Consider the following 26,616-nt stretch of genomic DNA (forward strand, 5'->3'; position numbering starts at 1 on the left):
GAGCCGCAGCTCCCCCGCGGCAGCGATGCGATCGGGCATCACTCGAAAATGGCGCCGAAAGAGCAGGGCTCTTCATTCAAATTCGTTAGAGCCAGCCCCGCTGCCCTGGGGCATGCCGGGAAGGGAGGGGGGGCCGGCGGGGGGAGCGCGGCTCGGGCTGAGGCAGCGCTGCGGACACGGCGCTCGCTGTCAATGCCGCCCCTCCCCCTCCGCCCCCCCCACTCCCCCCGCTCGCAGCCAGCGCGCGCTCCACGCCCTCCCCGCTAGCGCGCGCTCCCGCGCTACCGACCCAACCGCCACTAATGGGGAGGGGGGGGGGGAGGAGGAGAAGGGGGGGGAGAGAGAGAGGGAGAATGAGAGAGAAATGTCACCCGGAGTCCCGGCCCGTGGGGGAGAGGTGGCGCGTTAGAGATGTGTGTGGGAGAGAGAGGGGGAGCGAGACCTCCGCCGGCCCCGCGGACTTGTCAAGGTAAAGGCGCCGCGGGCGGGGGGGCGGGGGGGGGCAGCGCGTTTTGGGAAGGTAGGGAAAGGAAGCCGGCGGGGGTGGGGGATGTGCGCCTGAGGACCTGAGGAAAATATGAAGAGCGCCTCCCCCCCCCCCGCCCCGCGCCTTCGAGGACCCCCGCGGCTCCCGCAGCGCTCAGGTTGCAACCCCCCTCCCGCCGCAGGCGCGCACCCCGCCGGAGCGGGCGGGTTCGAAGCGCTCGGCGCTTGCCCCGCATCGCGCGGAGGCACCCGCGGGCCCGATCCCGCCCTGGCAGCCGCCGCTCCCCCTCCCCCTCCCGCCGCCTCACGCGCTCCGCCGCACCGGCTCCGCGGCAGCGGCCCCGCTCCCGCCCGCCGCGGCGGCAGCGGCCCCGCGACCCCCCCCTCCCCACCTCCCGCCCCAGCCACCACCCCTCCCCGCCCCCGCCCGGGCTTGCGAACAGCCTCTGGCGGAGCGAAGCTGAGCGGGGCTGTGTGGGCGCATCTCAGGGCAGATTGGGCCCGGAGTGCCGTACGCTGGTCATTTGAAAAAAAATATCTCTCCGAGGAACTTGACGGAGCGAGGTTCAACTCTTGAGAGCGCTCCCGCCTCGGCTGCTCGCAATGCTCGGGGGGGGGAACGTGAACTTTCATTTTCACGCCGAACCCACCTCCCCCCCCACGCCCCCCGCCCCGGACCCAAGTTGTGACGGATCGTAAGGTACCTGATAGTTGGGTTAGCGCTCCTGTCCCCATTTCTCAGGCGGGGAAACCGAGGTGGAGGTTGCTGGCTGCGGAAAGCCGGGGAGGGCAGGCAGGCTCCGGTGCCGCCCGAAGCACCGGTCTGCACTTGACTTTTGACTGCTGAGGGATTCTCTCCCGTGTCTGAGCTCTCCCCGGGCTGTGCCGACCCCTGCCTTTGTACACAGACACAACGCATCCCTGCGAGCGTGCGAGCGGCTCCTCTCGATTTTTGACTTCAGTGTGGTGGTTTTTTTTTTTTAATCTGATCCCGCTTTTAAAAAGGGAAAGGAAAGCAGTCAAAAGCCGAGGCCTCAGATCTGCGAGCTGCTGTTCCCATGACTTTGGGCAAGATTTTCGAAAGTACATAATGAGAGTTTGGGAGCTCTGTTCCCACTGACTTTCAAAATCTTCCCTGCACGTCTGTGAGCTGGTCCTCTCAGACTCAGTTTGGACTACTTGCAGACGAACGTTAGCAGGCTCAGGGCCTAATGCTTCTCTTGATTCCACTGCTCCCTTTTACAGCTACACTGACAAAAATATAAGCAGAACAAGTTTTGAAGGGAGAGGTAATTTGTCTTTTTTTTTTTTTTTTTTTTTTTTTTTTTACACCAACTGACACAGTTGAAAACAGCAAGCTTTTGGGCTCAAAAAGCTTAGACCATCATGGCTACGAAAACGGCTGCTACTCAGAAAATATGTAATTCTGGAGCTCCTTAGTGAAAAAGTAGTACAAGGCAACATGTAAGTAATTATATAGCTAATGTACATTTATGTTACTATATTTTCCTCGGATTTCAAGTTCAGTATTGCTAAAGAAACTGATTCCTAATTTTTTAAGGCAAGTTCTCAGTGAAAATTAGTCAGATGAAAAACCTTCAGTTTGTAAAACCTGTCTGTTAAAAAGGAGAAAATATAAATTATTTGCAATATTTTTACATTTTTGCTGTTATTTTATTAAAATTACCATGCGTGAAATTTTCAAAAAGTGTGCCTTTCAACTGATATGAATGATAGCAAATGTCTTCTATTTTTTTTTCTGAAGGTTATGTGCCTGTGAAAACAGGGATTTGCAGTAGAAATAGCAATGAAAACAGTAAAGAAAAATATAAAATTATGTTGTTGCTGATACCACTTCTCTATACTTAGATTATGTATAGTTTTGCCCTAAAATAATTCTAGTTATTTTTTTCACCCATTTTTCCAACTGTAATATTAGAATAAGATATAGATGATAGTATGTCATACTGTTTAACAGAATATGGTATCCTCTTGTATGAATCGCACTATTGTCCTTTCAGATGTCATTCCTAAGGTTTCATTAAGATTTTTAATGAAAGCGAAATTTTTACACCCTCTAATATCTAATACTTGCTCTCAGATTCCATACTTAATGCACATAGGTCCCAATACTGTACAGACTGAAATGTATATTATTATGTGTAAGCACACTGAGTAGTTCTCTTCATTATTATGCTCTTGTATTTCAGACTTAAGAAGCTAATAGTGATATTACACAATCGTTATTCTCGATATTACTTAAGACTGCACAAAACATAAACCTAATGTAATCATCTTGATTTACATGCTCCATTCATATCTCTGGGATTTAAGTTAAATAACACACTGTTATAATAATTTGAGCATCAGAATGGGTAAATATTTAACTGAGTATCAGAAAAAGTGAGAAAGGCAATTGCCGTAGTCTGAAAATCCATGTAATACAAGGTGGGTATTGCATTCTCTGGCTGTAGCATCTGGGAGAGGGTCATCAGTTTGTTTTCTCAGTGACTAATGAAGCCAAAAAATCACAGCAGGAACCCAGCTGAGGACAGAAGGGAGAGGAAAGGGCTTTTGAGCCTCACCAAAAGTGATGTCAATTCTTTAGATCAAATTTCCATTCCAGACAACTTGGGCTCATCAGAATGGTGGAAGTCTTATCTGCTGTGGTAGCAAATATGAGATTAACCTGCAGTTTCTATAATGGACTCCTTTCCTCACACAGTTGTCGTTACAGCACTACCTGAACACCTTCTAGTAGTGCCTGTCCTCTGTTATAGATTCTTTTCCTTGGAGAGTGTCATTGTATTATCAGAGAATCTCCTCATACTGTAATAAGTGGCATGACCAGCACTTGTCATATTATCTATTCTCTTGTCGCCAGGGGAAGGTGCATGTACAGTTGAATGTTTTCAGTTTATTTTATTTGTCTTCCATATATGTGTTATGTATTTATGTTAGTGAGGCAAGGTCAAAGTAATATGTTTTGTTCTTCAAGCAAAATGCAGTTAGGTTTCTGATGGTCCTTAGCTCTTAGGCACATTAATTCCATAGACTTGCACCAGCCCTGAGAAAGTTCTGTCTCTAGAAATGATAGCTTCTTCCCCTTTCTGCACAAGTTCTCTTGTGTCAGAAGAGGCAAACTGTTGACAACTGTATGCAGTCTAGAGACTTAGTAGGCATTTCTTTAGGAATCCTGGATTTAGGCCCTGGAGGATCTTGAGACCCTGAATTTGTAATTTAAAGTCCCAGAGAAAATCAGTATATAGTGGAAGAGAGTGACTTATAATAAATGACATTGCTGAGGTGACATCCTCTCAGCTTCCTGTATTTGGAGTTTACAGAGTTTGGAGTATCCAGTTTCATACTTGGATATACTAAATTACCTAGGTCCAGTTGAGAGGTGGGAAAACCAAAGCAAGGTACTTCTCTGCCAAAATGTCACGGAAGCTTATAGCCTTGTTAGGGGTGATTAGAAAGCTGGAGGCTGTCTTCTGACTCAGGCACACATTACTTTACAAATTACCTTGCTGTGTGTTTTTAAGATTTATTTTACAACCATGAGGATTAGAGGAATTTGTTGTAATAAAAGCCGGCATTGTGTCGTTACCATGTAACTTTTTAGTTAGATTCTTTGGCTTGCCTGGGTACTTGCATGTTATTTCATTACCTTCATCTGGTCCATTTCCTAGGTAAGTTAGACTAGTTGGAGGGCACCAAGACAGACCCACATGTAGTAACTATAATAATCTTTTTCAGTCACTGCACATCTACATATTACTTTGGTATTCTGTGTTTATATGGCATATGGACATGCAGCCCATGGGAATTCAAAAATTTTTTTAATTTTTCTAATATGAGCCCTGTCTTGCCCCTGATGCTCATCCAGCCTTCTAGATCCCTGTTACAGGTTCATAGAAGCCTCACTTCAGACTTCTCTGTAAGTTTGCTATCAGTTGAAGTTTAAAGTTTCAGTTTAATAGCCTCGTAACTGTTAGCTGAACATCCTCTTTCATGTATGAGTTTCTGTTTCCTTCTGTAGCCATTCAGTCTCTGATTTATCCTGACAAATATAGGATTTGGAATTCATTACTTCTGCAATTTCAGTCTGCTAGCAATGACAGGGGTTGTAATCTAGAAAGGACAGAAGTGTGCAGCATCTACTATTGTACAGTGAAAACAGGGTTCTGAATGTGCCACTATAGACCTGATCTAGGGATGCTTCTGTAGGCAGTAAGGACTGCAAGAAGTATGTGCTTGTTTAGAACTTGTATCTGCTTTATTAGATTTCCTGTAAACTTCAGATGAAAGAAAACCTGGCAGTTTTTGTACTGCAGACTACCTCCCAATTTTTCAGTAGCCAACTTTCAATTTAACTTTTTTTTCAACCTCTAAAATGCTCAACATAGCATAAAGACTAATGGTGTAGTCACAAGGTTGGATTTACTGTATTTCATTCAGATATTGTAATGTTGACTCTAACATAGCTATAGGCCTGACTCATAATAATGAACATATCCCTGAGGATTTAAGAAAGATTTGTTATTAGACTTAGGTTCCATGGTAAAGTTTTGCCAACGTGGCCTGACTGTAACTTCTAAATATTCTAATATTTTTATGGATTTAGTGGTTGTGAAAAGTGCTGGCTTGGTATCTGTGAAAACTGAAGCCTATTCTTTATTCATGGATTAATTACAGCAGAGCAGTTGCCAAGTGATCTTCTCCACAGCACCCGTGAACTTCAGCTTTGAACTGAAGAGGACTCATGAAATGGTGAGAAAATAGTGTGGTGGTCATGCCTATTAAGTTGAGGGGATGCTCTATAATTTTTTTTCTTCCTAGCATTGATTTTGTTATTTAATAGGTATTGAAGTTAGATTTTTTTGTAGGGTAATTGCTGGGACCATAACCTAATTTCTCCTCCTCCCCCAGTATTTCGGCTGTTGATTTCTCAAGCTTTGCTATCTTCCTAGCTGTCCTTGACTTTTCAAAAATAATAGGTTAGTGATACTCTGAATTCATGAGCTAATTTCTCTATTAGTTGGTTTAGCCTTAGTCTTGTGCACGTGCTTAACTCTGTTCACATGAGTAGTTTTATTAGTAGCACTACTTAGAGGAGTGAAGTTCAGATTTGTGGAATTGTTTGAAAGATTGAAGCCTAAACTTTGCCGATATATATGCCTGCATTTAAATTAAATGCTACTGAAATGAATGCAGGAGTGAGGGATCTGGAAATGCTTTAGCTAGTAGTAATTTGTTTGCTTTTACGCAGTTGAATTTATTTCTTTTCAGGCAGCTTGATGTAAGTTGTTCATTAGCTTCTCTAGTTTCTTAATTTCTGGGAAATTTTGAAATCCGAGCTTCAAAACATTTATAAAATTTTAGTAATGCTCATAATTCTCCTGAGAAGAACAAAACATTATTGTATTTAATGATTTTATGAAAAAGTGACTGTATCCACAGAGGAACTAATCCTGCCTCTAATTTACTGTCTTAATCAACGCCCTACTTTCATCAAGTAATGACTCTTATATGTATGGATTTATTAAGCATACTTCTTAAAAACAGTGAGTTTCCTTTTTTACAGCTATAGATAAAGGGTGGAATATTGGTAGCAGGGAGTGCGTGTGTAAGAATATAGTTGTTGAGTGTTGATATTAGCTTTCTGGTCATTTGGATACATGACAGCTTAAAATAGCAGTGCACAAAATGATCCATGGTTCAGGAGACAGATCGAAGTGTTTAGAAGTTCACAGGATGCTGAGAGATGCCCCACACCTTTTTTAATTCACTTTTTGATCTCAAGAAGTGGCTTAATTTCTGTTTTCCTTTAGTAACTGTATTGTAGAGTAAGGAGTGAAAGGAACAGAACCTACTAGCATCTTATGATTTCCACGTTTTCTCCTCTCTCTGTGGTTGTTACCGTAGAGATTGGAATATGGGATATTAACCCTTTTTTTTTTTACCAGGTTGGGTTTGGAAGGGCAAGTGTGTTTAAAAAAAGCAAAAGAGATGGTGAGCTCTTTGTACCAATAACTGAACTGTAGCCTGTGTTAAGAATTACTTTAGTACTGTTACCAAACTCTGAACTAATTTAACCTTTGCCAGTTATTTACCATTTAGTGTATTAATAATATTTAATACTTAACCCAGAAAGAAGCAGTAGTTTTCAGGCAGAGTGCATTGAGACATAACCCTGGGGTAATTTATTTTTACTACAGATTCAACAATCTGTTTCTTTTTTCTTTCTCAGCCACTCTTTCTTTAGTTTTCTTTTTGAGACTTAATTCTTGAATTAACTTTAAGCACTTAATTATTTACATTCTGCTTCATGAAACAATTAATCTTGTACTTAAGTCACTATACTTGCATGAGTATGGCTTTTGAGGGAAGAGTTTGAATCCACGTTAGTCCCTTGCTCTTGTACTTGACTTTGCCCATCTGATAACGGGTAGGCTGGGTCCAGACTAGCGCCTAAGTGTGAGTCTGCATGTTAGCGGGGTAAGGAGTAGGGGCTCAGATTTGAATGCATGCTTGATACTACAGACATAGGGAATGATTACAAGATGATTTACATTTGTTTTCAAATGTAAGCACTTCTTTAGTTGTTTAGCTGAGCGGAGTTTAGATATTCCACGTGCTTAAAGTGAAATGGTCCAAGTTAAGTGGCTTAAAGGTTTTGCTAAAGCATTTTTGAAATTGATGTACTTTTACTTCAATAGAAGAAAAGATAAGCCAATGTCAAACAGTTTTGAAAATCTCATTCTCATTGCTCTGCTAAGAAGATAATTTTGTTTCTTTTACTCTGTCTCCTTTTTGGCTAAATCACTTTCACTTCCTTGACTCTTCTTATACCCATTGTTCCTGCTAACCTCTCCTCTAATGTCCAGTTTTCTATTAACTTTTCCATGCTGACTATTCTTTGTCTCTCTTTACTGGAGTTTTGGAGAGGTCATTACACTTTTTTTCAGTTTCTTTCCTACTTTCATCGCTTCCTGGAATCCAACAACAAATAAACCACTCTGATTTCAACTGTGCCTTTTTGGTGAGAAACACACAAGTCAAAATTTAGTGCTAGAGGAATAGAAAGGGTAAGCAGAGCATTGTGGATGCCATTTATGAAAAAGGGAACTGGAACTTGCATATTATTAAAAATTATTCTCTAAATTGAGATTTCAGGATCTGGATCCAGGCAGTAGGGTCAGCATTTTAAAGTGATTCTGTAAAAATAAGTATACTTATTCTAGAAAAACAAGACAAAACAAAAACCAAAAACCAACCCAAAATCCCATGAAAGTCCAGGTATACTGAAAAGATTCATTAGACTTAATGTCACTGTTCTTTTATTGAGCTGTATCACTGAACTTTTCTTAAGCCTTAGGAGAGACGGCATGGAATTAGAAGAGAAGCAGGGATCTCCATGAAGGGCAGCCAACTGCAGTCTTGGTAAGTTCAAAAAATAGATATAAAATTCTATTTCTGTTATGTTTTCATGTTTATGAAGCAGCATATATTTAGGGCCCTGTTCACAGTGTCAAAACAAAGCCGATTTTATTGAAACAATTTTTACATTCTCTGGATTCATTTATGCTATCACCATGTAAAAATCTGTGTTCTGTTATAACTGAGTTTGTGGTGTAACTCCTGAATGAAAACAATAAGTGACATAAAATTAATCAGTTATTTTCACAGTGATTATGCTACAATGTTTTCATGCCCAATTTTTGAACAAAACAAGATATACAGGATTGTGTTGTCTCCTAATAACTTTTGAATCTACCACTTAATTTCAGCTGCATTTGATATAGGGACAGAAGTCACGAAGTCACTTTTCTACCATTTGAGTGAAATTTATCAGGTTGGAGTAGAGAAAGGACTCAAATTTGTCCTCCTGGAGTAGAAAAAGCTGCAGCACGGACCCAGAAATTTTCTGTTCTGTTCAGCCTGTTGACTTGCCAGTCAGCATGCTTTGTTAGTCTGCCAGTTAACGCATGTGTAGCTCAGACCTAGCCACAATGTGAGCTGCCTCTTTTTCTTCAAGAAAAGTCAGAAGCTGGTGTTTTCTGCAGGAATTTAGGGAAATCTGTTTGGAAGGGAAGGGGAAACCAGCCAGGATAGTGTCAGCTTGTGATTACTGCACAAGAGTGTTGGTGGCACATACAAGCATGCTGATAGGAAACTAGACTTCATTACTTCTGCTAGTGCTGAAAAAGAAAATAATGTTTTTGCCAGGGCCTTGTAGTCTCCCAAAACATTTATGAATCATTCCATTTTATAGTAGTTTCTATACCTGGGTTAGATGCATGTTTTTCGTGTCCACGTCAGAGAAGGGAACTGTTGAGACAGCTTCAGTATTTAATATCTCTGACTGGATGGCAGCTCTGAGCTATTCCTCAGGCTGTCAAAATTGTAAAACTGTTTTCAGCTGGCCCCAGAAACTGACTGTAATTTGGACTGCAGCTATGTGTCCCTGACCCATCCTACAACCTACACTCTTGGAACAGTACAGGAAACATGCATTGTATTCCAATTAACTTCCTTTGTGAAGAAAGATGTGAAGGTAGGCACAGGGACAGAAAACAATATTAGGATCTGGCTGCATCAAGTTACCACGTTGTATTGCTACTTGGGAAATGCTAAATCTGTAGCTACATGATTGTGGGCATCATGATTGTCCTGAAAGGTATGGTCTGTCCTTTCTTCTCAGTGAGAAATGGACAGATTACACTTGACAGAGGTATTGGCTCACTCACTTTGCAGCCTCAGGTAGGCAGCACTAACTTGGCAGATGTCTGATATTTTTAAATTTTCTGTGTCATGGTAGATGGGGATCACTTTTAAAACAGAACTTAGCACTGTAGCACTGCTCTTTAGAAACAGTTGAATTTCTCAGAATAACAGAAACCTTAGAGTCATGCATATGAAACATAAAATTTAAAAGCAGTACATGAGAAAAAACACTCCCAATTCAATATGGTAAGACAACTGCCTTGAAATTTGTCATGATGTCTGAAATATGTATTTTAAATATTTTCATTTGTCCTTCTGCCCAGTTGAAAACCATCAGCCTGGCAGGAAGGAATGAAGAACTGTGATGCTCTTATCCATTTTATGCTTATTTTCATGTCTGTTGTTTTACTAAATCAAAGCCAGTAAGAGAACAACTGGTAAAAAAAAAAAAAAGGACTGCATTCCCTTTATGTGGAACTTTTGATTCTTCTATTAGATCCCAGCTTTTTTTTTTCTTAGAGAAATATTGTTGTTTCCCTAATGCTGTCTGTATTAAAAGAACGAAGAAATCTCTTCAGCATGTTTCTAGGGTCTAGTGGTTGTTCTTACAACCTTTATCACCAGTACTCTTGCACAGTGTCACCTGTTATATTATTTCATGGAACCTATGGCTAACCTGGTTTTAAATGCTTTATAGTATATAAAAACATTGTAACATATAATATTTTCCTTTTAAAGTTTAACATAGATGTGCTTTTAATATGAACAGTAAGGTCAAATCATGAATGTTAAGTTTGGTGTGAACAGCTAAGTGGTGATATATTCTTATTTAACATTATGTTATATGCTTCCTGTGTTTTAAATGATGTTTACTAAGAGCTTAAACTTAGCAAATAATTACTTATATTTGATTTTCATAAGGATTTTTTGTTTTAAAAAAAGATCCTTTTTAGTCTAAAAATGACTAATATTAAGCTACCTTTTTCCACGTGTTTTCGAATACCTTGGTCTTGCATGCTGCTATATGTGGTCAGATACTTTCATGATCACGAAGACCTCAAAAAATTCACAGGCTTATGCCGTGTCCCCAGAATGGGTTTTGTGGGACAGATTTTAAGAAAGCTTAAGCACTGAAAAGTGAGTTGCATCATAGACCAAATAAATTAGGCTAATTTATTTTTAGAAAATAATAATTAAAATTTTATATTTCAAATACATATCAGTAAAAGCTCCCATAATGTGCTGTCACTACATATAAAATTCTTAAGCAATTTTAAGCCAACCTTCTTTAAAAGAGGGAGCTAAAAATTCCTATAAATAACATGCAACTTAAATATGTATGGAACTCCTTTATTATGTGCTAAATGCTGTAATAAAACAGGCTATCAGTAGGTTTTGCTGCATGTTACTAATTTGATTTTTTTTTATCCCAATATTTTTGCAGGTGTGTGAAGGAACAGGTCCTGTTTTCACTGTTGTTACTCCCACATGGGCGGACTCTGTAATTGATTATGTCTGGGTAGGGCCCTATTGAAATTAAGGAGATTCTGCAATAGTGCAGGGTTCTTTTTGTGAAAGTTCTGTTGCAAGATCAGGACGCTACTGTGACTCCTTACTGTGAATTCTGTCAGTGTATCATTGATTGTGCTGGAACCTGCCTTTTGGGATAATGTAAGTCCTGCTTTTCCCCCAAATGTACTTTAGACATGAAATAATCATAAAACATTTCTAATTGGAAAAGTAATATCATTTACATGCATTCTTTTAATTATGTTTTTTTGGCAGTACCAAATAATATATTCCTCAAAACTTCTTAATGGCACTGAGGCTTTGTGGATAGTTGGTCACATGATGAGAAAATTCAGCTGTAAGTACATTGAAATGATTGAATTTTTCAATAGTTAGTCTTTACCGATGTTGACAAACTAATACTGATAAAAAGGTGAACCAAGAGATTTGAATTATGTCAGTTGACTTTAGTTCTTTCTAGAAAATATATACTATATACCCATTAAGGATTTCATTATTCTGGAGTAATTCACCATGTGAACCTGGAGTCCTTCCATACTGCTATTAGGTAGGGAGTTTAAATTTGTTTTTCTTTATTTTCAGAATAGTGTCTCTCTGACTTGGTCTATATTTTCACTCATAAACTTTTTGAAATTTATAGATCTATAAAAACTGTTGATACCACCAATATTTGTGTAGATATTGCCAACAGATTTACTAACATAATTGTCTTGCTGAGTTGAACACTGAAATGTTAATAAATATACACTTGTGTCAATGTAACTTGATTAAATTAAACGAAACTAATCTGGCATTATGAGTGAATTTGATCATGCATGCTGATTAACTATAGTCTTAGGCAGGAAATATATATTTTATTGTACCTAAGTACTTGGTGCTTAATCAATAGTAATTACCCATATCATATGTCAGTGGATTCACCCAAAATAACTATAAATATCTGTGCTTGGATTAAGGAGGAAGTTCTTTTCCTGTAGCTATGGGTACAGTCATTGCTATGACTTCTATTTTTATATCCAAATCAGGAAAAACTACATGTAGGTGTTTTCCCTGTATAACAAAAGGGGTATTATAAACTCCATGCCCTTTTTTATGATGCTGTATTTCCTTACTGGTATTCAAATACAAGAATGTTTTCAATGGCATCTTAGTATCTGAAAAATGGAAGAACTGGAAATATTGTTGAATTTGTGAATAATTATTAAGGGGCTGTAAAGGTCTAGAGGAGTGGTATGTTAGAACAATTAGACATTCTTTCCCATGGAGTAAGGACACAGATAATAGTTGGTAAGTAAAGATTAAGGAGGACAGGATTATTTTTTTTTTTTTGCTTGGCACAAGAGCAGCATGAAATTAAAGTAGTTTGAAGAAAGAGTAAGACCAAAGAAGAAATCATAAACTCACTTCAAAAGCAGACGAGAGAGTCCAATTAAAAAAAAAAAAAAGTTGACAGCAAAAGTACACCTGAAAGGGGAAATAAATGCATAGCTACTGGTATTTCTCATTGTACTGAATATATGATAGATTTCATTTTAAAACTTTCGATAAGTGTTTTCCTCCATTTTTTTCTGTTAGAGGGGAGTATATGGGCTTCAAAGAAGACTCAGTAACTAGTTGTGAATTACGTGTATAAACTAGTTTAAAAACTTAAAAGTGATTCTTTCGAGATTTTGCAATATAAAATTGAGATTTTTTAAAATCTGAAATTAAATCAAGATTAGAGAACATCGTATGTTTCATTTTGCATAAAAAATCTTTATCAGCATATTTTGGTTTTAAAATGTTTAGACCTAATGGATTACTGTTTTCACCTTTTAAATCCTATTGGCCATAGTTATTCTTACTTGCACTGAGTTGGGTAAAAGAGAGAAAAGGAGAGGGAGATGAGGTGATTGCAAAAACCTCTCAAACATGGCCCTCCAGCTGCACCCGCCCCGTCCTGAACCAGATCAAAAAAGGTGCCTCAGAACAGGTCTGGTTTCGGAGGAGAACAGAGAGGAAAGTGACGCGCTAGTGAGCGGGGTGTGAGGAATCCCGTGGATGTTTTGTAGATATCTACTGAGGCAGATCACCTAGAGGTGACTGCTTCTCCTTCCTGAGATGTCAGCTTCCTAGTACTTTGAAGGAAATAATGGTGGGGCACACTTGTGTTCTGCTTGCAGTAGTGCTACTACAAATATTATTGGGAAGAAAAGGAACTCTGAGCTGTCTCCTGGTGTAACCAGCTCTCCACTACTCACTGCCGCTAACCCCCATTACTGAGCACCTGATCTGATTGTTTCGTTGGCTTAACCCATGCTGTAAATGACTGAAGCTAGGAAGGCGGCAAGAAAGCAGATATCAAGACAGGGAGTTGATGTTGTGGAATGTAGGGAGTGGGCATTTGCTACACAGCTACTCATTGTGTGGGCTTGAGAATACTTCACGAGCTGGAATATGAAACTACAGCAAAGAGACTGAGTTTCCTTTAGTGGCAAATCGAGGTGATAGCTCTGGTTTTGTGCACTAAGAAGGAGGAGTAAAGGAATGTGCCTGAACATTCAGCATGCTAGTAGTTTTAAGTTGTGAGATCTTTTTCTCTGCTGCTGTTTGCACTTGGCATGTATTGTGACTGTCCTGTCTTAAGCTGGCTGTAGCATGTTTTTGTTTATGCCAAATGAGGCACTCATCGTATTATGATCTCACCAACATTGTTTTTCTTCAACCCTTGAAAGTCAAAATGTGGTAGCATAGATAGCTGTAATAATTTAGTAATAGATGTGACATGAAATAATTTTCTCATTTCACAGTATTTATAGGAAAAACAATGTTTTATGTGTTTCATATACCTCTTCCCATCCTCTTTTCCACTCGTAAGCAGATATACTGCATGAAAATTTTATTCAGCAGTGCCCTCAGTTCTTTATTTCCAGTTACAACTATTCGTCTTTTGTTAGTAGGTTTTTTTTATATTCAGGTTGAGGCCCTCACAAAACCTCTCCACATCCTATGTGAATGACACCATCGTGCTATTGTTTGTTTTAAGTCATCAAATCTAGGTTACATCTGAGTTTTGGGAATCTTTTTCCAGCCCTTTAAGGATGGTCTTTCTTCTCTGTCAGATGATTATATTTTTTCATCCATGTTTTCCATGCATCATATCTTTATTAGAAAATATTTTTCTTTTGCCTTGACAAATGCAGTCTTGCCATGGTCATTGTCTTGTCAAAGTGCTGCTGTAAATATCTGTTTCCAGAATTACTCTTTTGGTATTTCCAATTTCCTGCTTCAGTTTAAAGGAATAAAGATAAGCTATCTGTCTTTATTTTCAAGGCCTATCAAGACTACTTCTACCTGATACCTCTCCTTCAGTATCAAGAGGTTGACTCTGGTTTTGATCAACATGTGATGCCAGCTTCTATCATTCAGTCATTAATATCATTCAGTCATTAAATTTTCAGACCACAGCGGATATTTTCTCCTCAGCTACCTCTCATGTATTGGTTGACTTCTTCATAAACAGAACTGTTCACTATCTTCCTTCAAATATCTTCTTTAAAGTTTTATGTACTGTGAAGCTTAAAACAATCCAACCAGACAACAGTTGCGTTGCAGGTATATTAATGCCAACGCTTATCACAGTAGTACTGTGTCATTGGATTTGTACTGTGCCATAATCTCTCAGTTGTCTCTTTATGTGGAATTCAAGCACATCTACTCTTTGTTGTGTGTTTATTCATGGCCCAGCATAATGAGAAGTGGTCCAGGGTAAGGCCTCCAAAGATTTATGGTAATACAAACAAGTAATCATGAATTCTCACTGGTTACTGCAATGTAGCTGTTGGATTCTACTGTGGCTAATGTCATGTTATATTTAATGTAGGAAGAAGGTGCCCCAACTAGAGACCCCACAAAAGTGAACAAGAAGTGAGGTGCAGCCAACAGATAAAATGTAAGCCCCAGAGGCTGCCTCAGCTGTGAAAACCAAGTCAATAGCTACTGGCATTGTGTCCTGAAAGCATCCCTCTGTTCTCCACAGCAGTAATAAGAGACTCTCCTTTCTCATAGATGGAAGTAAATGCAAATATTATGAAGTTTTGCAGTGGGTGCAAAAATCACAAATTTCTGCAGTGGGTGCAAAAGGTTAAATGACTCTTTATACTTCTGTAGCTTCCTTCTGTTGTTTAGTGCATTCCCTCCCTGACACAGCATCTCTTGGTACAGAAATCTTGAATAACCACAAGCAGCTGTTCCAGCCATACTGTTGGTCAGTCCTTTTTCAAATGCCATCTAATTTCTGTTGAGAAGGAACCTACACTACTTTTGATTTGGTATCTTGGTACATTGCTGTCTCCTAGTGCTTCTTTTCCACTGTGTCTTGAAGATAATGATTCTTCAGAAGAGTGGCAAGCATGAATTCCGTCATTAATTCCCCAGGTATGTCACCCTCTTTTTGGAAGTGGGTCTGCATGTATCCTTTTTCTTTTAAAGTGACACTGAAATGTCAGTGTATAGATTATACAGAGAAGATAGAATGTTTAGTGCCTAGCTGATACAGAGATAGTAGATTGGACTACGCAGACAAAATCGCACTGTATATACCAAAGAAAAGATAGTCAAATAAGTTAATTTTGTCAGAATAAACTACAAAACGTAATTACAAATGATCCTATATCTGAATAGGAGAAGTCTAGCAAGAGCTCTGGACTAATTGAAGGGGTGGAGACAGTGACTGTGAAACACTGTGGGAGACTGGAGAGGCTATACAACCTGAAAGCTTGATCATAATAAGAGTTCTCAGTTATCTATATATGACTGGATAGATATCATCAAGAAGTACTTTTTAAGAAAACCAGCAAGAGAATCGAGGACAGCCCTTGATTTGGTCTAGATTAGCACACAAGAAGTGGCTATAGAAGAGCCATTCAGTAGCGATATATCATACTCAAGTTTCTCATACTGGTAAGAAAGAAAAAGATTTTAAAAAAAAATCCAGTATTGTTTAAAAAAGAAGGATTACATATGAATGAAGATACAGTTTATATAAATATTAAAAGACACCTGGGAACTTTGCTTTCTGATTCTAACCCAAATGAGTAAGAGTTGTTCAACACAACTAAACAGTAAAGTAAGTTTTTAGAAATAAACAGAGGTTTTTCAAAAAGTGAAATCCAAGCAAGCAAAGTAGAAAAGAGCACAATTCTGGCAAGTTAAATTTTGGAATTATTATAAGGCAGGACATAAAGATTTTGAAATGCAACAGGCTAAAATCCTAAAAGCCAAAGCCTCTTTTTTTTTCAACTGTAAATTTTGCTTGTAGGGAGGTGAGTTCAATAGATAATTGTGGATAAAGGGAATATTTAAAGACAAAGTCATTGCAGAAACAACTGAACTCTGCATGGCAAGGTTTATTACAGGGAGATCAGGGACATTCCCACATGAAAGTTGTTCTTTATAGGGTATATTTCAGATTTAAAATATTTTTGAACAAATTGGTTGAATAAGCAGTAACAGATTGCCAGATAGCATGTTGTTCATTCAGTAGTCCGAGAGAAATTCAGAAATAAAATCGGTGAGCCATGAACTGTGTTGTATAATCTGTCACTTAAATTACCTTTGATAACAGAGGAATGGAAAGTAACAAATATGACACTGGTTTTAAAAAGGGCTCTAGGGATGATCATGGACTAATGGGCTAATAGGTCTGACTACCCTGACACATAAAATGCCGGTGAATGTGATAAAGAATGTAATTAATAGGAACCATTATCTTGGCTTTTGTATGAGGTAGTTTTGTCTGAGATTTGCCAGTTATTTGAAGGTGTCAAGAGATAGAAGAAAGGGTGACCCAAAAGTTTTTAAAAAGCTCTGTAACCAAAGACTGTTTACAAAATGAAGTATTTAGTCACTTGAAATGTTTTGTGGATTAGTAAGGGGTTACAAGATAAGGAATAGTATTGCACCTACTGGGCAGTTTTAACAGCGCCACCTCACAAAGGTTTGTACTGGCACCTTTGCTCGGCTATCCATTCCTAAATGGTCCAAAAAAGTGCAGTGATAAAGATTGCAGATGATAAAAGGAAAATATTCAGTCGGAGTCAGACCTGATGCTGACCCTGAAGGATCTTGCAGCAGGACCTGTGGTGATCCAGGAGCTGTGACTGTCACAGAGGCCAGATATTGCTGACCCTGCTGTTCAGCCACATCTATCAGCAGAGAGAGGCAGCGGCTGTTGGGTTACAGCAGCCGTCACCCCACAAACCCTGAGCTCAGCAGGCTGTGACCAGTCCTGCCGCTCAGGAAGGCAGGGACTTGTGGCTGTTCTTTCTAACCACAGCAGGGGCTGCAAGCTGAAGAGATGATTCTTTCTATTTATCAGGGTTTCACGGCCCCGACTGAGTTTAAAGTGCAGGTTTTGATCCTGGAGGTCCTGCCTGTCACAGGGATGGAATTATTACTGTTAAATTGAAAGACGGTATCTTGCTACTGTGAGAAGCCAGGGTTCTCAAGCCATCTTACTGGTGTTTGCATGGATTTTTAACAGCTCCTGCTAATTCCTGAAATCATTCTGAATGAAGCTGACACTGGCAAAAAGTGGCAAAATGGTATTTGAAACAGAGAAGTGGCACTGGCATGCTGGTCCATTTTGAGCATTAGTGAGAACTGCATATGATATAGAAAAGGATGACTAAGAGGTATGGCACAGCTCTTCTGCAGAGACGGTAAATGGATCAGGATTCCTCAGTTTGGAAGAATGTGGACTGAGGAGCAGGTAATGTGAGAAAGGTCTCTAAAACTAGGAATACATGGAAGTGTTTAATATTAAGTGTTTAATATAAACTCCCTCTTTTCGTAACAGAAAAACAAGGGGCCTTTGGTCACTGTTTTGTTTAATTTAGATGATTTTTTAAATGGCGGAAGGCTGCTTATCACCAGTTTTATTTGCCATGGTTTTGTGAGTACATCTGTTCAAGTGCACAAAAGTCAGCTGTTTACTGATCTTGAAAACTCCACTTGTCCTGAACCAGCTGTGGCCAAAATCCAACCCGTGCAGAATTACAGCTTTTCTGTAAATAAAAGTTTGTAGTCCTCATTGATGACTGATAAGTTTTCAAGCATGAATCAAGTGTAAACTGGTCTTGTTTTCCTAAATCTGCAGATATATTTTTTTTATCGTCTGCTTCTGTTTGTTCCTTTATCTGACAGTAGCAACATTATGGATGGGCAGATCGGTTTTACTTCTGTTGTTTACAAACCTGTGGGCAATGGAGAATGCCAGTTTGCTGCTACTTCAGAAAGCTAAAAGCAGTAGCAGGCCCTAAAATTAGTCCCAAGGGAAAGCAGATAAAGAAGCAGAAATGTTTCACACAACAACCACAAGGTCTGGGGGGAGGGGTGGAGTAGAAGACAGCGTGGTACCTTTGAAACAGCTGTAACAGTTTCCAAGCTGTGGTCCACAAACCCCTGGTGGACTACAAGGCTATGGTAAATTGAACAGCTGTTTGGCTAAACCATAGTTAACAGTGTTTAAAATAGTGTTTCCCACTAAAAGTTTGATCAGATAGGTGTATGGTGGGTTTTGAAAAATATTAAGGGCTGATAACAATCTCTTGTTCCAAAAATATGGGAACCACTCTTCTGGGGTGTATGAAAAGGTGGAGAGCACTCCTCGCTTTCTCAGCTCTAGGTAGGTTGCCTGTCTCTCCACCAAAAGCAACAGCTAGAGGTTCCCAGAAAGGAACCAGGGTGAGCAGTCTGGTAGCATTAACCCTTCTGTCCCCACCTTGTCCTCCCCAGTAACAGAATTATGGGGTTCTTAATCATTGCTTTGTCCTTGAGTATTGCTAAAAGTCTTTGCTACGCCTACTTTTCATATATACTCATGACTAGTAGATTTAGTTTTTTGAGAAGTGAGTATAATTTTTCAAGTCTTGGGTCCTCATCAGGCAAAGATTAAACTTGTCAACTCCACTACATTAAAATATATATCCATTTTTGAATTAATACCTGATTTCTCATTGCCAGAAAACCAGATTTTTAAAGTTTCTCTTCTGTCATTATTAACAGATGTAAACTTCCCTTATAGGTGTTAGCATGTCTTATTATAATATTTGTTCATTCCTTTAAAAAAATCCTAATTCTGTTTGACCAACTTACATCAGCACCCTGAATGGTAATTTTACATTGTAAAAATCTTCTTTGTCCTCATACCAAGTCTCTTAATACTTTTTTTTCCTACCGAAAAATTTCCGGCATCATAAAGTATTTGCATTATCAGTGCTTTTAGTTGCCTTTGACATAGGTTACTTCCCATTGTCCTGAGTACTGTATGAGCACATCCATAAGTAATTTGCGGAGATGATGTCTTTTCCAACATCCTGCGCATCCTTATATTAGGAATTATGGTGGTGTCGAATTTGAAAAATGCCACATTATACACCTCATTCAAATGGTATGAATGTGTTTATCCTGAAGGAATCAGTTGTCTAATCTAAAATGACTGTAGTGTTTTTTATGAAATTTAAACAAAATACTGGAAACACAAGTTAACGGATATAGTGTTTTAGAAGGAACTAAAGAAAGTTGGCAGGTGAGCATGCCCTGTGTAACCTTTTTTTGTTCCATATTTCTCAGTCGTATGTTTTGATACATATATTGAAAATCAGAGAGGTTTTCTATGTTTTTATATTATCGTGCTAAATACCTGTTGCTAACTTACATGATTCTGAAGCTGTCTGCTCAGGCTTAAGCTACTAGGTGAATATGAGATCAAGGGGAATCTTTGCCTTGTATCAGAAAACAACATGTAAGGCAGGGGAGAGTAGCTTCTGCTGTAGTGTGGAAAAAGGTTGTTTCCTGGTGTCATCTGTGAGTGACAGGAGAGAGGGATTTATGGGTCTAGGCAAGGCAGATGGGTACAGAAGCAGTGATGGGGTCTATGGGTAGAACTGGGGAAGAGTGTATGTGAATGAAGAATTTGGTATAGGGATGAGAACAGGATTTCCATGGGAGTTGGAGAGATCACAGTTGAATAAATACATCAGGGTCAGTTGGAAGTCACTTTACCACAGAATGTGGATGCAGCTGTCTATCTGAATCTAGTTCACGCCACCCTTGCCCATGCTACAGCCTTCCCTGTGTCTTCTGGAACTCCAGCTTCTTCTGCAGTTCCTGCACATGACCCTTCAAAGTGGAAAACCTACTTTCCTGTTTACTTCAGAAACAGTTGCATGCAAGATACAGATGATCCCACAAATCCCTCCCGTCTAAAGTTTCTCTTCTGTCTCACTATACTTTCTCCTGCCTATGGGGTTCTGCACTGCAGGTGCAGACAGACAAATGACTCATAGGATAGAATCGTAGAATCATTGAGGTTGGAAAAGACCCTTAAAATCATTGAGTCCAACCATTAACACTGCCAAGTCCACCTCTAAACCATGTCCCTAAGAACCTTGCCTAAATGCCTTTTAAACACCTCCAGGGATGGTGACTCCACCACTTCCCTGGGCAGCCTGTTCCAATGCCTCTTTCCATCAAGAAATTTTTCCTAATATCCAATCTAAACCTCCCTGGCGCAACTTGAGGCCATTTCCTCTCATCCTATTGCTTGCTACCTGGGAGAAGAGACCAACACCCTCCATGCTACAACCTCCTTTCAGGTAGTTGTAGACAGTGATCAGGTCTCCCCTCAGCCTCCTTTTCTCCAGGCTAAACAGCCCCAATTCCCTCAGCCACTCCTCATCAGACTTGTGCTCCAGGCCCCTCACCAGCCCCGTTGCCCTTCTCTGAACCCTCTCCAGCACCTCAATGTCTTTCCTGTAGTGAGAGGCCCAAAGCCGAACACAGGATTCTAGGTGCAGCCTCGCCAGTGCCCAGTACAAAGAGACTCAGGTGCTGTGGAAGTGCTGGATGCAAAGTAATAACGCCTCTCGGTTCCAACATACAGTTTGCATCTTCTCCAAATGGGACATGTTCCATCATTTGAAATCTGCTGATAATAGATGAATCTTTTGTTATTTTTCTCCACTTCAGGTAATACTCATTAGGATGTGATAGGGTTTTTTCCACATGATGAATTACGATTTTTTTTCTTTTGTAATGCTTATCTTACTGAACAGCAGAAAAAAATCTCAGACTTCTAAAGCCTGGTCCCTTTGATTTGCATTTTTCTGTGATCTACGACCTTCCTAAAAATAAATACAGTATTTAATCCAGTGGATGATTGCTCCTACTGGTGATAAGTTGAAGCTTACTGACAGGATGGTTGCTTTTCTTAATTATTATTTTGCAGACCACTTAAAATTGTTCACGAAGTCTAAAGAGTCTGCAGAAAGATTGAAAGCCGATGTCTTAGGGCATCCCCCTAAATGCAAGTTTTTTTGAACTGCGGGTTTGTTGTTGTTGTTTGTTTTTAGAAACAGATCTTTTTGTAAGTCTTAAGCTTTTATTTAACCATTTTCCTTCTTAATATATAACTGCACACTTATGTCTATGACTAAACTTAGCTAGCCAGAAGCATGATTTCTGTTAAAGTTTCAAATTCAGTAATTAATTAATATTCCTTTCAGCTCCTGACATTACAAATAGGTTAGGTAACAAGATCACCATAACAATAATAAAACAAAGCATACTTTTTTTTTGGTCAGAGGTACACTTTAATGTAAAACTATTTTGGTGTTTCTTTCTTGGACAGATTTTTCTGGTGGATATAGAGATCACTCTTTTAGTTAGTCAATACTGGTCCCTAAAAATTGGCTCTGCTCTTATTGCTTGTCCTATGTCATTTTATCTTTAAAGACTGCAGGAGTTCATGACTGCTGAGAGGTAACACCTTGAAGTTTTGGCACTATCCTCTACAAAGTTACTTATACTGTTATGTCAGTGAAACATCAAATGTTGATGCTATCTGTGAAACAACATTTGATATAATGGCTATTAAGTTACTTGAAAAAGGTCTTGTAAAGATGGATTTTGTGTTTAGAAGAACTGGCATCTAAAAATGTATGTCATGTATACAGGTAATAAATGCCGTTTGTGAATTGCTACAGGCGAAAAAAAATATTTACATTTATGTACAATATGCTAGTCTTAACCCTAGCTATTTTTATCTCCTTCTAAATATCTTATCATAAACTAGTTGTAAAGTATTTAAAGAGATGAATCATTTCATTTGTTGAAGCATTCAGTGCATCATTTAAAATGGCTACTAAAGGAGGGAAGTGGATGTGCGCTTCTCATAACAGCTATGCATAAAAATAAGGTATCAGAGATAATAATATAGTGCCAAATCAGTAAAAATGGTTGTTATGTTTTGCTGTATGAGCAGAGCTCTTCACAGAATGGTGATCTCATTCTAAGATTACAGTTATCTAAGTAGATTTTCATTGCTGAATTTTATTCTGGTGATTTTGTATCCTTATTGGAAATAAGAGAACAGAAACACCTAATTTTTTGATCTTCAGCCATGGTAAAAGCTTTCAGAACTTGGTATTTCACCCCAGGATTGGATCCATAGCCCTTTTAAATTTTGGAGTTTCAGAAATTGTGCAGGTGAGTAGGAAAAGCAAATATGAAAGGAAGAAACTCAAATGGAGAGGAGGAAATTATTTTCTTTTCAGAAGGAAGGGAAGGATGAAAAACAATGTAATGAGCATAGGAGAAATATTATAATAGGGTGAAAATGGAGGAGCCAGGTAAGTATTTACACTATTAATTTGTATTTAGTGTTCTGACATGTTATGCTTTATGCTTGCATGGAGAAAAGATTCAGACTTCAGCTTTGTGACTAACTGCTGTGCTGAGCTGTGCTTTGCTCTGTACATTTTTGCTTTAGCACGGTTGCTTCTAAGGAAAGCTTTAAATTGACTTTCAGAGATGACCTGAATCACAAAATGCATTATACTACTAGCAAATGATGACTGCCCCAAATGTTCTGTCTTCCTAAGTTAGCTCTTCAAAAAAACCACTATTAGACATGAAAAATCAAAGCCATTTTTTCCTATATGTTTCTGTTGTTAATTCTAGTCACTAGCATTTGGAGCAGGGCGCAGGCAGGCAGTAATACTTAAGAGTGGCAAAATTTGCATGCAAAATCTAGTTGTAATAATGTTGAAATTGAAAACTGAAATTGCTAATTAATCGTTATTCACCAGCACTAGCAAAGCAAATTAATTCATAACCAAATATAGCCATAGAACAATAGATTACTTACATCAGCTTTCATTACAGGTTAGACATCAGTGTGTGGATTTCATCCATAAGCTGTAATAAAATAAAATAAATTAGAAAATTGGCAAAAAAGTTTAATTCATAAGTTGTTCATTTACGTGTTTAGTTATTCCTTGAGTCCCATGAGTATGTATGGTATTATAGCAGAGTAAATATTTAGGGGAATTATGTACTACTTAAACTGAGCAATTAACTAATATTTCTGTAGTGACTATAACTGGTCTTCATGAATTACCGTGCTAAAAACTTGTTTCTTTTTAAACGTGGTGGTTTGCATCGAGTGCCGTAACTGTCCATCCAAGCAACACTCCAGGGTAACTGATCCCCGAGCTGATGTGCAGCAGTCGCATCCCCTCTAAAACCGCCCCGTGGCTGACTGGGGACACAAAGAGTGAAAATGGGTGGAGCAGGGAGAGGCCTCATGGTGCCAATTCACAAATATTTTTGAAGTCCTAACATCTCCTTTTTTGAAGTCCTAACATCTGCTGATAGAGATAGGTCTACATAAGAATTAAGCTATAAATTGTTTTGTGATGAGGTTCCTTTTCTTGCGCAGTGTCTGTGTCACTGGGCAGCAGTTATTAAAGGCACCCAGTGAAGATATGAATACCTGAAAACTGATATAACTCTAAACGGAAAATGAAATTAAATGCAGTTTTAAATAAGAGACTTCATGCTGTATTTTATAATTAGCCCTTACTGTTATGTTGTTTTGCATTAGTGTTACACTATGTTATGTTACACGACTCTAGAATTGTTTAGATCATATAAACTCTTCAGTGCAAAATAACACTTCAATTGGACCCATATGTAGATTTTAAAGGTGTCTTTTTAGTTGCATGGTAACTGACAACTCTGTGTTGTTCTCATGTAATAGGCAGTATCAGGATGACTATTCTGAAATAGTCATTAATGGAAAACCATGGTATGCATAGGTCTCCAGTGAGGTATGAATTGCACAGTCCCAGGATTATGTCTCTCAGACTTTCCATAATAAGAAAGTGCAGACTGTGAACTGCCCCTTTGGTGTATATTCCAGCCCCCAGATCAGTGCCCAGGGGGAAAGCTCCCTTTCCCATCCTCTTCTCTGATTATTTATGCTTTGGTACAGCAGTTCTGTAGGAGCAGAGTCTTGTTTTAGCGCCTGGGCTGGCAAGCTGCTGAAGGTGGGATGAAGAGGTTGTCCCCACAGACCTGCTCCACACTGAAGCTTCCTGCACAGAGACTGGGCCGTATACTGACTTTAAAACCAGCCCTTCACCCATCTTGTATGTAATTATAGTTCATTTAAAATAACCATTATAATGTAAGTATCTGTCACCATGACACAGGATTTCAGCATTTTTTCACAGCAGTGAAAAACTGTGTTCAGTAACAAATTACTGAAATGTCAGCAGCGCCATTTTAAGTATCAGTTAAATGTGATATTTCCTGAATCAGGTCTTAAATGTTGGGAATGTAGAATCCCAGTGATTACAGCAGATAAACTTAAAGCCCCAGTAGTACATAATTAGCCCTAGCAGAAAAGCAAATTTTCTTTCATTTGGGTCAGACTTCATTTTTGTGCTCAGTATAGTGACCACAAGTAATGTTCAGTAACAAAAAATATTATGCAGCACAAACATGTTCTATGCAGATGAAAGTCATTAGGAAGTTTTCGTTGTGCTGAGTAAAGGAAGTTGAAAATGTGCTTTTTCTCATATTATTTTAATTCAAAAGTTGTTATCCATAAGTATTTAGCTTAAAGATATGCTGCTAGGTTCACAAATACCTAGTGAACCTCACAAAATTAATCACATTTCAAATACGTGATTCAGAGTCTAGGATTCAGATCTTAGGATGGGATGAATCGCCCTCTGGAGGTGCCCGTTTCAGTCTACTGACTTCACAGGAATCCTGCTTTGAACTGACGAGCTCAAGCTAAAAGTGAAGTGAGTGGTCTGTCACCTTAAGAGAGGAATAACTAAGCATTTCGTATCATACTAGGTCTTTTCTGTAGATCTTTCTTTTTAAGAATGGCTGCCTTATTCCTCACTTCTTCTGTCAGTGTTCCTCTTGTACTGTTTCTAAAATGAATAAACACAATTGTTACTGTTGCTATTTCCTGTGTATTTTGTTTTTTCCTGTGCTTTTCAATCTTGTTATCTTTCTCTGTGGGATTTTTGTTTGTTTGTTTGTTTTAGCTACCAAATCTTCTGATGCTTTTCACTTGCTACCTCTCTGACCATCCTACCTTCCATGCTGGGAGTATTGTCCTAACTTCTGATGTGGAAGATTGCTGACACTTTCCTTTGATGCTGATACCAGTATTTTCTGTGAGAGACAGTATTGTAGTGAAGACATAGAAAAAGAAGAATATGGCACTCGTTAATTTTTTATGGTTTTGAGTAGTCAAGAAGTATTGTTCTTCTGCCTTCAATATAAAATGTGCTGCTTTCCTAATGTACTTTTAATTGAAAGATGTTTGTAGAAATGTAAAATCAAATGTCAAGAATATAAAATCCATATTAAAGACATTTAGATTTAACAAAATATAGCATTAGTCTTTATTTTAAAAATCTAGTCCTACATGGCTCACTTGCAAGAAGTGGGAGAGATTTTAAAAGTTGTGGACTGGTGAAGTCTGACTTATTAAAAGGTGAATATTTTCTTCCTCCCAATGTAATATTTTCTTGATTTATACCTATTAAAGATCTCTCCTTCTCTTGAGCTCTCTGTCTTCTCCTTTTTTTGCTCCTTTTGTTAATGTAAATTTCCTATTCCTTTCTGCACTGGACTCTCTTAAGTCTTTTGGTTCAATACCAATCCATTTTTCTCTCATGTGTGCATCCATTTGCCTAAAATATTGCCTTATGCATGATCATATATATTCAATAATATACTTCTAAACACCGTAAGGATCTGCTATTTTAAGACTTCCAGTAAACCAGATAAGAAACTTAACAATTCAGTGACAGCATTTTACGTTTTTTATAACACATAGCATCAAATTATGTTGCCTCCTACATCAATAGAATAACAACTATGGACAGAGAGAAACATTCCTGTAAAAATATAGACTTATGGTACTTGTTCAATATAGGAATGCTAACTTAAAAAGAGCATCTGAATGAAAGCGAGCATACTGCATTTATAAATGTTATGGCAGATGTTTTCAGATTTTGTTTGCAGATAAAGAGAAATGCTAATGGAAAGAGTGCTTTGTATCGATAGTAGTATAAGCAGTTAAAATTTTTAAAAAAAGGACAACTAAAACATGTACACATATAAAATCAGGAGAATTTTTGCAAATCATGCTTTGTTATAGCACAAGCATTAAATAAAAGTTACTGTCTGAGGGGTAGATACCTACATATTTTATTATCTATACTAAATATTCTTTAGCTAATCTGAATTCTTTGGATTTGAGATAGTGCAATAAAAGGAAAGCCAAGTCCACGATAAAACAGAAATAGTGAAGTTCAGAACTTTTCAGTTTAGATGTGTAAAATATGATTCTGAAGCCTCTTCTGATACTTGCAGTAATTTGCAATAACAGTAATAATAGTAACTTACTAGGAGGTGACTGGAGGTGTGGCTAAGAATGTAACTTATGGTGCCCAAATTTTTAAACTAGTGTAGTTACGAGCAGGACATTGCATAATTTTGAGCCCATTAAAAAAG

General features: G+C 38.6%; 1 long non-coding RNA gene across 2 annotated transcripts; it reads left to right on the forward strand.

The window, feature by feature from the left end:
- The first annotated feature begins 361 nt into the window (after positions 1–361).
- Positions 362–25,378, forward strand: LOC135992331 (uncharacterized). Of its 2 annotated transcripts, XR_010606721.1 has the most exons (8): positions 362–469; positions 1,831–1,950; positions 5,185–5,259; positions 7,862–7,932; positions 10,661–10,887; positions 11,002–11,083; positions 15,084–15,162; positions 17,270–18,848. It is a non-coding gene; the product is annotated as an uncharacterized LOC135992331 (long non-coding RNA). The 2 variants fall into 2 exon arrangements; XR_010606722.1 differs by lacking the exons at positions 15,084–15,162; positions 17,270–18,848 and adding an exon at positions 25,137–25,378.
- Positions 25,379–26,616: the final 1,238 nt, after the last annotated feature.

Source organism: Caloenas nicobarica, chromosome 1 (genome assembly GCF_036013445.1).
Source record: "Caloenas nicobarica isolate bCalNic1 chromosome 1, bCalNic1.hap1, whole genome shotgun sequence".
Classification (NCBI taxonomy): domain Eukaryota; kingdom Metazoa; phylum Chordata; class Aves; order Columbiformes; family Columbidae; genus Caloenas; species Caloenas nicobarica.